Here is a 13,024-nt window from a genome sequence, read left to right as displayed (position 1 = left end):
TCCAAGGAGAAATACACCAAGACACATAAAATCAAACTGTCAAAAATTAAATACAAAGAAAGCATATGAAAAGCAGCAAGAGAAAAACAACAAATAACACACAAGGGAATCCCGATAAGGCTAACAGCTGATGTTTCAGCAGAAACTCTGCAAGCCAGAAGGGAGTGGCAGGACATATTTAAAGTGACGAAGGAGAAAAACCTGCAACCAAGATTACTCTACCCAGCAAGGATCTCATTCAGATTTGATGGAGAAATTAAAACCTTTACAGACAAGCAAAAGCTGAGAGTTCAGCACCACCAAACCAGCTTTACAACAAATGCTAAAGGAATTTCTCTAGGCAAGAAACACAAGAGAAAGAAAAGGTCTACAATAAAGAACCCAAAACAATTTAGAAAATGGGAATAGGAACATACATATAGATAATTACCTTAAATGTAAACGGACTAAATGCTCCCACCAAAAACAGATTGGCTGAATGGATACAAAAACAAGACCCATATATATGCTGTCTACAAGAAACCCACTTCAGACCTAGAGACACATACAGACTGAAAGCAAGGGGATGGAAAAAGATATTCCATGCAAATGGAGACCAAAAGAAAGCTGGAGTAGCAATTCTCATATCAGACAAAATAGACTTTAAAATAAGGACTATTAGAAGAGACAAAGAAGGACACTACATAACGATCAAGGGATCGATCCAAGAAGAAGATATAACAATGGTAAATATTTATGCACCCAACATAGGAGCACCTCAATACATAAGGCAAATACTAACAGCCATAAAAGGGGAAATCGACAGTAACACATTCATTTTGGGGGGACTTTAACACCCCACTATCACCAATGGACAGATCATCCAAAATGCAAATAAATAAGGAAACACAAGCTTTAAATGATACATTAAACAAGATGGGCTTAATTGATATTTATAGGACACTCCATCCAAAAACAACAGAATACACATTTTTCTCAAGTGCCCATGGAACATTCTCCAGGATAGATCATATCTTGGGTCACAAATCAAGTCTTGGTAAATTTAAGAAAACTGAAATTGTATCAGGTATCGTTTCCGACCACAATGCGATGAGACTAGATATCAATTACAGGAAAATTTATGTAAAAAATACAAACACATGGAGGCTAAACAATACACTACTTAATAACTAAGTGATCACTGAAGAAATCAAAGAGGAAATTTAAAAATACCTAGAACCAAATGACAATGGAGACACAATGACCCAAAACCTATGGGATGCAGCAAAAGCAGTTCTAAAAGGGAAGATTATAGCAATACAATCCTACCTTAAGAAACAGGAAACATCTCGAATAAACAACCTAAACATGCACCTAAAGCAATTAGAGAAAGAAGAACAAAAAACCCCCAAAGTTATCAGAAGAAAAGAAATCATAAAAATCAGATCAGAAACAAATGAAAAAGAAATGAAGGAAACGATAGCAAAGATCAATAAAACTAAAAGCTGGTTCTTTGAGAAGACAAACAAAAGTGATAAACCATGAGCCAGACTCATCAAGAAAGAAAGGGAGAAGACTCAAATCAATAGAATTAGAAATGAAAAAGGAGAGGTAACAACTGACACTGAAGAAATACAAAAGATCATGAGAGATTACTACAAGCAACTCTATGCCAATAAAATGGACAACCTGGAAGAAATGGACAAATTCTTAGAAATGCACAACCTACCATGACTGAATCAGGAAGAAATAGAAAATATGAACAGACCAATCACAAGCACTGAAATTGAAACTGTGATGAAAAATCTTCCAACAAACAAAAGCCCAGGACCAGATGGCTTCACAGGCGAATTCTATCAAACATTTAGAGAAGAGCTAATACCTATCCCTCTCAAACTCTTCCAAAATATAACAGAGGGAGGAACCCTCCCAAACTCATTCTACGAGGCCACCATCACCTTGATACCAAAACTAGACAAGGATGTCACAAAGAAAGAAAACTACAGGCCAATATCACTGATGAACACAGATGCAAAAATCCTCAACAAAATACTAGCAAACAGAATCCAACAGCACATTAAAAGGATCATACACCATGATCAAGTGGGGTTTATTCCAGGAATGCAAGGATCCTTCAATATACGCAAATCAATCAACGTGATACACCATATTAACAAATTGAAGTAGAAAAACCATATGATCATCTCAATAGATGCAGGGAAAGCTTTCGACAAAATTCAAAACCCATTTATGATAAAAACCCTGCAGAAAGTAGGCATAGAGGGAACTTACCTCAACATAATAAAGGCCATATATGACAAACCCACAGCCAACACCATTCTCAATGGTGAAAAACTGAAACCATTTCCACTAAGATCAGGAACAAGACAAGGTTGCCCACTCTCATCACTCTTGTTCAACATAGTTTTGGAAGTTTTAGCCACAGAAATCAGAGAAGAAAAAGAAATAAAAGGAATCCAAATCGGAAAAGAAGAAGTAAAGCTGTCACTGTTTGCAGATGACATGATATTCTACATAGAGAATCCTAAAGATGCTACCAGAAAACTACTAGAGCTAATCAATGAATTTGGTAAAGTAGTAGGATACAAAATTAATGCACAGAAATCTCTGGCATTCCTATGCACTAATGATGAAAAATCTGATAGTGAAATCAAGAAAACACTCCCATTTACCATTGCAACAAAAAGAATAAAATATCTAGGAATAAACCTACCTAAGGAGACAAAAGACTTGTATGCAGAAAGTTATAAGACACTGACGAAAGAAATTAAAGATGATTCAAATACATGGAGAAATATAACATGTTCTTGGATTGGAAGAATCAACATTGTGAAAATGACTCTACTACCCAAAGCAATCTACAGATTCAATGCAATCCCTATCAAACTACCACTGGCATTTTTTACAGAACTAGAACAAAAAATTTCACAATTTGTATGGAAACACAAAAGACCCCGAATAGCCAAAGCAATCTTCAGAACGAAAAACGGAGCTGGAGGAATCTGGCTCCCTGACTTCAGACTATACTACAAAGCTACAGTAATCAAGACAGTATGGTACTGGCTCAAAAACAGAAAGATAGATCAATGGAACAGGATAGAAAGCCCAGAGATAAACCCATGCACATATGGTCACCTTATTTTTGATAAAGGAGGCAGGAATGTACAGTGGAGAAAGGATAGCCTCTTCAATAAGTGGTGCTGGGAAAACTTGACAGGTGCATGTAAAAGTATGAGATTAGATCACTCCCTAACACCATACACAAAAATAAGCTCAAACGGGATTAAAGACCTAAATATAAGGCCAGAAACTATCAAACTCTTAGAGGAAAACATAGGCAGAACACTCTGTGACATAAATCACAGGAAGATCCTTTTTGACCCACCTCCTAGAGAAATGGAAATAAAAACAAAAATAAACAAATGGGATCTAATGAAACTTCAAAGCTTTTGCACAGCAAAGGAAACCATAGACAAGACCAAAAGACAACCCTCAGAATGGGAGAAAATATTTGCAAATGAAGCAACCGACAAAGGATTAATCTCCAAAATTTATAAGCAGCTCATGCAGCTCAATAACAAGAAAACAAACAACCCAATCCCAAAATGGGCAGAAGACCTAAATAGACATTTCTCCAAAGAAGATATACAGACTGCCAACAAACACATGAAAGAATGCTCAACATCATTAATCACTAGAGATATGCAAATCAAAACTACAATGAGATATCATCTCAGACCGGTCAGAATGGCCAGCATCAAAAAATCTAGAAACAATAAATGCTGGAGAGGGTGTGGAGAAAAGGGAACACTCTTACACTGCTGGTGGGAATGTGAATTGGTACACCAACTATGGAGAACAGTATGGAGGTTCCTTAAAAAACTACAAATAGAACTACCATATGACCCAGCAATCCCACTACTGGGCATATACCCTGAGAAAACCATAATTCAAAAAGAGTCATGTACCAAAATGTTCATTGCAGCTCTATTTACAATAGCCCGGAGATGGAAACAGCCTAAGTGCCCATCATCGGATGAATGGATAAAGAAGATGTGGCACATATATACAATGGAATATTACTCAGCCATTAAAAGAAATGAAATTGAGCTATTTGTAATGAGGTGGATGGACCTAGAGTCTGTCATACAGAGTGAAGTAAGTCAGAAAGAGAAAGACAAATACTGTATGCTAACACATATATATGGAATTTAAGAAAAAAAATGTCATGAAGAACCTAGGGGTAAGACAGGAATAAAGAAACAGACCTACTAGAGAATGGACTTGAGGATATGGGGAGGGGGAAGGGTAAGCTGTGACAAAACGAGAGAGTAGCATGGACATATATATACTACCAAACGTAAGGTAGATAGCTAGTGGGAAAGCCGCATAGCACAGGGAGATCAGCTCGGTGTTTCGTGACCACCTAGAGTGGTGGGATAGGGTGGTTGGGAGGGAGGGAGGGAGACGCAAGAGGGAAGAGATATGGGAACATATGTATATGTATAACTGATTCACTTTGTTATAAAGCAGAAACTAACACACCATTGTAAAGCAATTATACTCCAATAAAGATGTAAAAAAAAATTATGCAGACAGGTAAATGCTCATAGAATTTTATGCAAGACAGGCATAGAGTCCATCTATGTTAACAAAGGAAAAAGAAAAGAGTAAGAGATTATTTTTTTTTAAAAAAGCAAAACTTTCTTCAGGGCACTGTAAGAATTCAAATAAAACTTCAAGTTGCTTTCAAACTGCAGAGCCAGTCAGACAGACATGATTTTTTTTAACCTTAAAGTTATAGATAAACCTTTATTCCAAGAGAAAAATAAAAAACAGAAAGGGGAATTGTACTTATTCTTTTTAAAAATATGATCTTTCAATATCAATGGAACTTAAAGGGATATTTCCCATCCCTCTCCCCTGGTAAAGTAGAAGTGTGATTTTTTTTTTTTTTCATCTCTCTCTTGCGCCAGGATGCTCCAAAGATGGCACTTAATTGTATGTGTGGGCCTGTGTGTTTCTATACAAACCAGAGGAGAGTATGCAAATGTGGGAGGCTGGCAGCCCTTTGCTAGAGGCTTGTTGAGTCCACAGCAAGCACACTTCAAAGTTCCCTCGTCTTCTTCCTGGCTCAGAAGTTAGTTTCTTTCTACAATGTTTTTATAAGCAGGACGTTCGTTGCCAAGATGGTGAATATGGAAAGTGAGGAAAATTCCACAAGTTGTAAAATAGAAATGTTTCCTTCTCTTTGGCTTATGTAATTTTACAAACACACACGGAGACACAGAGCAGGGTAGTAAACTATCAGTTCTAAGAAGGTAAAGGTAAGGTTTTTCACAAAGGGATGAGAGCTTGTTTAAGACAGTTATAAATAGGGGCAGCTATACATTTGGTTTTATTCTTCTACTTGGGAGAAAGCACAGGTTCAACTAAATGGCCCTGGGATGTGTTTCCAAAAGCACACTATTTCTTTTACTAACAATTTAGAGACTTTTTATTCATTGAATTTGCCTCTCTCATCACTTTGAATGGGTTGATTTTTCCAGGGGAAAAAGAGCACATTTGGAAGACACACACAGAAGTAGAACATTCTGTACAAGTGTTCTAAAGATTCATATGAACTGGTTGTAATATAAATCGTGTAGCTTTTAATATGCTGAAGGTAAAGACAAACCGTGTGTTTATGCTGTAGAATGCTCTTGTAACGAATGCTATTCCCCACAATCCTACGTCTTCACTGTGGCTTTTACATCATAAAAGGCAGCTAAACTCATCTTTCCTTCTGCCCTCTGTATAAGGTAAGATACCATCTTGGCCTTTTGTTTATTTCAATTTCTAACCTACAGCTTATTTTTTTTTAATTTAGAGCCCTTTGCATTCTTTCCATTTTTAAGTATCTCCTGGCCACTTGCACCTTGAAGTTTCAACTTACATCTTGCAAATAATTCAAAGTAGATTCAGAGCAGATGAAAAATGCAAAACATGTGCTAATGGTATCTATATTTGCACACTCCAAGCAAACTTTATATTTTGGAGGATTATTAATTTCATTAAAAAAACAAAAAATAGCATCTTCACGTTGTACTGAACAGATTTGAAAAGGCATGGCAATATTTTATACTTCTCATTGCTACAGCTACAGAGAAAGTGTAAGATAAAATGAAGCTTGAATTTGCAACTCTTGTTTACTTAGTTATTTTTTGGCCTACCCCTGATTTTTGAGCTCCTAATTGCTCCTAATTCTCTTGGGCATCCTCTCATAAAAATGACATCTTTTTCCCTATAGTTGCTCCATAGCGCTACCTACCGTCCACTCCCCTGAGGTCTTAGGGCTTTCAGGTGAGATGAGAAAAAAGGAAAGAAAATTCAGTTCTTTCCTTTAGAAAGTGAAGGAGAAAAATAAGTTTACTGTGCAAGTCATACCACAAGTCTGAGACTCAGTCCCTAATCAATTGAAGGACTATAGTCAATGATTTATTTTTCCTTTCTTTTCTTTTGTTTAAAGGCAAAGCTATCGTAACATTTAACCTAAGAGATTTGATAGCACTGTCCCACCCCTCCTAAGAGTGTAGGCTGCTCCCAGGGCAATCATCATTCTGCTTCCTTTAAAGCATTTCCTTTCCTTCTGTTGCATAGTTGGTACTCTCTTGACCTACCTACTCTTAACTGACTTGCTGGATTAATAAAAAAATTTCCATTTACTCTGTAACATACCAGGAAGGACAGTCAACTGTTTTAGTCCAAAGGCTAAGTTTTGCGGTCACCAGTAGACTTAGTTGTATTTTCCCCAAATGACAACTACCTACAATCACGAGAAATAATAGAGTGGCTGTATTTATTAAATTGCTAAGTCTTTGAGATGGTTTGAGTACACAGTAATACATAACTGAAAGAGAATTCCAGTCTTTTAAAATCTAAAAGAAAATTAATCCAGCAGTTTGATCTCTGAAAAATCAGTGGGTGACATTATTCTTTTAGCAATATTATTGGGCAAAAAATATATGTTACATTTTAAAAGCAAATATTTCACTTAGTTGTTCAAAAGTGCATTTACTGAACAATTACTATGCTTTCCTATTTGGTGAAAAATGAAATAAACTTTTTTTTTTTCATTTTTGAAAATGAAATAAATTCCAAGATTTAACTTTTTAAAAAAGATGTATGTGAGGAAAATTTGGAAAAGGTGAAAAAACATTACCAAAAAAATTCTTCTCTTTTGGCCTAGCATTAACAAAGTTATAAAAGCATTTATTTATGAATAAAAATATACATATAATGGAAATGAAAAAGTAATCCGAAAAATTGAATTTAATAAGTGGCTCAGTATGAATACAGAAGAGAAATCTATCAAGAAAAAATGTGCTGCTTTTCTGCCCGTTGAAATCCCAAGATAAGCAATGAGGGTTTGATGTAAAAAATCACTTGAAAATTATGATCCGGAGGTCATAGAGGTAGATATTTAAGCTATTTCAAATGGAAAATCACTTCTCATCCTTCTTGCTTCATCATCCAATACACATCACAACCACCCCTGAGCAGGGCTATTGGGCTGGCCATATTTATGTCACCTATGTCACTCTGAGGGCTTAAAGTAGGAAGGGATAGAGATGTAGCCAGACAAAATTATCCTGGTCTCCCCAGCATGTGTCAAAAACTGTGATTTTCACTTGCCCTCCCTCCAGGGCATTTTCCAGCCTTTGGAGGTAAAAGGGTTCTGCACACTCAATCCCAAAGTGTTTGGGGGGCGGGGTGGTTTCCCGCATGTCACTAAGCCAAGCTCTGGACACTAGCTGAGTGTCCTACAATTCAGCTCAATTCTGACACTATCAACCGGAAGATAGCATCAGATTCCACAAGGAAAGGGCTCAGTCCCGCAAGACTGCTCGTTTCCAGTCCCCCTGCCTGCCACCTCTAATGCCATTCACAGCCTAGACTGTTACCTGTGCTTCTGACCAAATGGAAGGTTCCAATGATCCCCCTCCAACTCAGGATGGCAAGTCAAGGTTGTTACCTATACTTCGGCTATAAATCAGGTCCCCACAATCCCCTTTTTGGGTTCTGTTAATTTGCTAGAGTGGCTCACAGAACTCAGGAGATCCTTTTACTCACTAGGTTTCTGATTTATTACAAAGGATACAACTCAGGAATAGCCGGATGGAAGAGACACCAGGGCAAAGAATGTGGGGAACGGCGCGGAGCTTCCATGCCCTGCTGAACTCCCCACTCTCCCCAATATCCACGTATTCACCAATCTGGAAGCTCTCGGAACCCCATCCTTTTGGGTTTTTATGGAGGCTTCATCACAGCGGCGTGACTGATTAACTCATTGGCCATTTGGGACTGAACTCAATCTCAAGTCCCTCTCCCCTCCCAAGAGGTCAGGAGTGGGTGGGATTGAAAGTTCCAATCTTCTAACCACGTGGTCGGCTCCTCTGGCAACACGCCTCTGTCCTTGGGCGCTTTCCAGAACGCATCTCATCAGCATAACAAAAGAGACTTTTATGGCTCTCTGTGCTTAGGAAATTCCAAGGGATTTAGGAGCTCTGTGCCAGAAACAGGTACCAAGCCCACTTATATATTTCTTACTTTAGATCACAATATTGCAAGAGGCCAGAAAAGAGTCCTAGTAGGAACAAAGAAAATAGCAAGCACCAAATATTCATCAAGACAGGCACTGTGCTGAGCGTGCTACATAAACTGCTGTTTAATCCTCTATCAGGTGGTAATTATCATCACGCCTGTTTAACAGAGGAACAAAATGAAGCTTAGAGAGGCCTGTGGATTCGCTTGTAGTCCCTCAGCCAGTGAATGAAAGAAGGGGAATCAAATCCAGGTTTGCAGGATTCCAAAGTCTATGCTTTTACAATGTGTCTAAGTGTTAATTCCAAATGGATTTCACTCCTTTTCTTTCATGGATGTTTTAGGTTGGAGGGGAGGTCAAGACAAGGAGACAGAAACTAAAACTCTAAGAAACCACTCACAACCATTTTGCTTCTTTTAGTGTTTGCTTTTCTAATATCACATCGTTGGAAAAGGAGTACATTCCTCAAGCCTAGTATTTTTATGAAGTTTGTAGATTATAATGATTCTTACCAATTTTAAGGTGTAAATGACAAATTGTTTACTGTCACAGAAAACTGGATTAAGTTCCGAGCTCCTTTCACTGTGACAATAAAGCAGTTCAGAAAAAGATAAACAGAAGACAAATATTTCTTTTGGAAAAATAGAAAACTTTCAAAAAAAATCTGTTTCTAGCCCGTCAGTATGGAATTTGTCACTAATCATTTTAAACTATGCCCTTTTATGCTTCTTCTGTCTCTTTTAGCTTTCTAGTAGTTCTTTGATGTAACAAAGACAGTTTCAGACAAGATTTCAGTTCATCTGGAAAAAAAGGTTTAAGTCTGGAGGCAAAATGCAGTGTATTTAAAATTTATATACTCTTCAATGCCTTTGTTCTGAACTTGAAGATCCTGCAAAACTTCTAAGCTTCTTTGGCTTCTTCCTCTAAGCTCATTTGTTCTTCCTTGCTTATTATCATGCAACTGTGACTTTAACTGTGGTTCCATCGTTTAACTACATGCAGAGTCATGGCTGACCCTTTCTGATCAATTGCCAATCCATACAGGTTTGACTGATAAAAGAGCCAATTAGATTTAAGCAAATTAAGGGACATCACCAATGTCAACCACTTATTAAACTGAATGCTGAATTCCATGCATACAAAACACTAATGCACTGAGCCCCATTAAGAGTTGAAGTCCTAACCCCATTAGTAACTCCAGACCTTGAAGGGGTAAAGGTCGTAAGAAAGTTTCATATTTATGGATTAACATTTGGAGTCTGTTTTATTTTTTTAATTCTTTTCCTGGAACTTTTGAACTTGCAGTATAATGCTATTCAAGAGCTTGGATTCAATATAGTCTTCATTTCTAAGAGTATCTTAGTGGTAAATAGGAGCATTACGCTATTACAAACAACCTAAAAATATAGTAATTGTAGAAATACAAAAGCCTGAGTACACACAAGTGGGTAAGGATACGCTACATAATTGAAGAAGAAAACAAAACAAAAGACCAAACTCCTCCAGTGGACCAAATAATATTTCAAGTGAATTTTTAAAATAAAAAATGCGAGCTATAGGGATTTGCCTCTGTCCTTCTATGTGCTGAGCTATTGGTCTCATGATCTCACTTGTCTTAATTTCCATCTTCAGAATAACTTGTGTTTATCATATTGTTTAATCATATTTTCCTTTTCTTTGGTCAAAGTTAAGACTTTTATTTTTTTAATATGATTAATTTGATTAAACAACATGAACGAAACAAGGAAGATCTGACAGAACTAACGAGGGTTTGAAATTAGGTATTGTTGGACTTCTTTTCCGCAGCCTTATTGAGGTATAATTGGCAGACACAAAACTGCACGTTACTCATCATTTTTCTCATCAGAAGAAAACAGAGAGAGCTAGTATCAAATAAGATGTTTCATAACCATTAACTAAGAGATGATGTACCAGGGTAAAATTCTTTGTGCTATGTCCCCTTACCTCTCCCAAATTCCAGTGTTAACCAACGTCTGTTATCCTATGTTTACCTAAGTAAAGTAACTACAATAGGAAAGGAACCAGAGTGATGAGTTAGTACAATTTGAGAATATTTCTTACTTCTAATACTCCTGCCCTTCTTATAGTCTGGGCTAACAATTACATCTGCATGGCCGCAACATTTCTGCACTGGACAATTTTATACAGAGGAGGTCACCTTTTCCACAGCTGGCTATAAGGTTGCTCACGTAGAAGATGAGGTCTGAGCAGGCCTGAACAATGATAAGCTTACAACTTAAAACTGGTAATTAAGCTATCTCGACTGATTTATTTATTTACTCATTCACTCACTAATTGTTCATTATGCACCTACCATGTGTCAGGTTTGGTCTAGGCATTGAAGGTAAAAATGTGAATAAGAAATAGTCCCTGCTGTGTGGGTTCTTATAACCAGTGACTGTGACAGTCAGATGAGACAGGCAATTTCAATATAATGTGATTGAACTTGGGGATACAGAAGGGCCCTATCTCAGCCTTGGTTGGTAAAAGATGACTTCCCGATGGATTGACTTCCAAGTTGAAACCTAAAACATGAGTAGGACTTGGCCAGATGCAGGGGGTAAAAGAAGTTTTTCTGAGCCACATTTGAGAGCAAACACTTGATAAAGAAAAACAATTAGCAGTTCTGCCTTGCCTAGACTTTCTATTCTTATGTTTTTAAACTACACTAGAAAGAAAACATAGCTAAGGGTGTTATTACAGATCCTGCATAACTCAGCATTGAAAGATAGTAGGAATTCAACATCACCATAAAAAAGATCTAATACTGAAATCAAGGAAATGGCAATAATGATAACAATCCAAATATAATGGAAAAGTAAATAGCATATAGAACTTTCTCTGCCCATAAGTTGGTTCGCTTCTGTGCGTCGGTTCATTTATTATTCATTTCAGTATGAAACACAGTCCACTGGATAAAGGCATGGAAGATTTCTTTAATAACTCTCAGTACTAATTTAATTCTACTTAAACACACATATTCTAGTGAATGCCACATGCTTTTCAGCATGATTTTATGTGTAAATCAGGATAATATGTTTTCAGATCATTAAGTAAAAGGAAGCATGAACTAAAACCTATTTAATCAATGAGGTATCACCTTTAAACTGCCACAAGGTCATAAAAAAGATAATTTCAAAGCTGTAAGTTTCCTAATTGTAATCAACAACAATCTAACGATGAAAAGAAGTATGTCCTAATGGCTGTAATAAACTTGAGGAAATCACTGTCTGTCTTTGAAGACATTCTGCTTCCTCTTTTGGTGAAGGGCCATCTCCCAAATTCTGGATTTCTGAGGACATGAAGTGAACGATCGCATGAGGCCCAGAGAGTGCTGGCTTCCGGAGCATTATGATAATGACATGGGTAAGCAACCACAGAGCAGAGATGAAGATAAGACTCAGCAGTTGACTTCAGTCCAACTGTACCACCGTAAAACAATATTCAGTTTCCTCCTGTTTGCACAATATTAACCCTTCTACTAACCCACTGACAGACATATTCGCACAGTGTATATTGAGTTAATAATGGCAGCTTGCTGTGTTTAACTGAATCGTAGATACACACACGCATATATTATAAATTATTAGGCCATACATTCCTAAACATACAGACAATGGATTAAATTCACCCCTTTTATGAATGCAATGTAAATTGCTGTAAATTACAAACTATCTAAATCAGTGTTTAGCCAGAAAATGAGTATGTAACTCAAATATGCCACGTATTCTGTTAAGATGTCACTATGCCACGGAAAAATCTCCATTAAAGCACTAATCACTCTTTAATACCTAAATATAAACAAAGGGTATTATATATTAAGGTATAGAGTCATCCCAATTTTTTATCCCTTCAAGCATATTGGGTTACAGTGAAAAATGAAGATAGGAATACCCAAAGTTTCTTTTGTTTTGTTTTGATTTTTTGGTCTCAGTTCTTAAACAGGCACCCACCTAAATTCAATTCCCTTCTTTATTATTTGTTCATACAATACGCAACTGAGTTGATCTGCCCCAAAAGTCACTTTCAAAGTGTTCTTTTCTTAAACAATGTGGCTTCAGCCATTTAGAGTTTCAATTGTTTGGTAAATATCCATTCATTAATTCTTATAATGTCGTAAAAGGTAGATAATAGTGAGTGGTTTTTATGACACAGCAGGTAATGAATTCTTCCTCGGAAGAGGGGTTCCATACGAATTGTAGATTAACCCTTATTTTCCTCTGGTGATGAGACCTTTGTTGCTCTTATGCTCTTTACGACTGGAGAGGGATTTTATCCAGCCCTGCAGAATGCTCTTAATGTGGTAAGGACATTATCCTTTAGTACAGAACGCACTGGATCCTGAAGCTGGGCTACAGGCCGACACTGGGTGTCCTAGGGTCCTTTTCCTTTGGTATTTTCAAAAAACATACAGTTCTA

The 13,024-nt window shown here is 37.0% G+C and overlaps 1 protein-coding gene across 1 annotated transcript in view; it reads right to left on the bottom strand.

Moving 5' to 3' along the window:
- The window catches only part of USH2A (usherin), a 779,248-nt gene that overhangs the window by 315,522 nt on the left and 450,702 nt on the right, over positions 1 to 13,024 (bottom strand). The window lies entirely within an intron of this gene.

This window comes from Delphinus delphis, chromosome 1 (genome assembly GCF_949987515.2).
Source record: "Delphinus delphis chromosome 1, mDelDel1.2, whole genome shotgun sequence".
NCBI classification, from domain to species: domain Eukaryota; kingdom Metazoa; phylum Chordata; class Mammalia; order Artiodactyla; family Delphinidae; genus Delphinus; species Delphinus delphis.
This window is presented reverse-complemented; position numbering and strand designations above follow the sequence as displayed.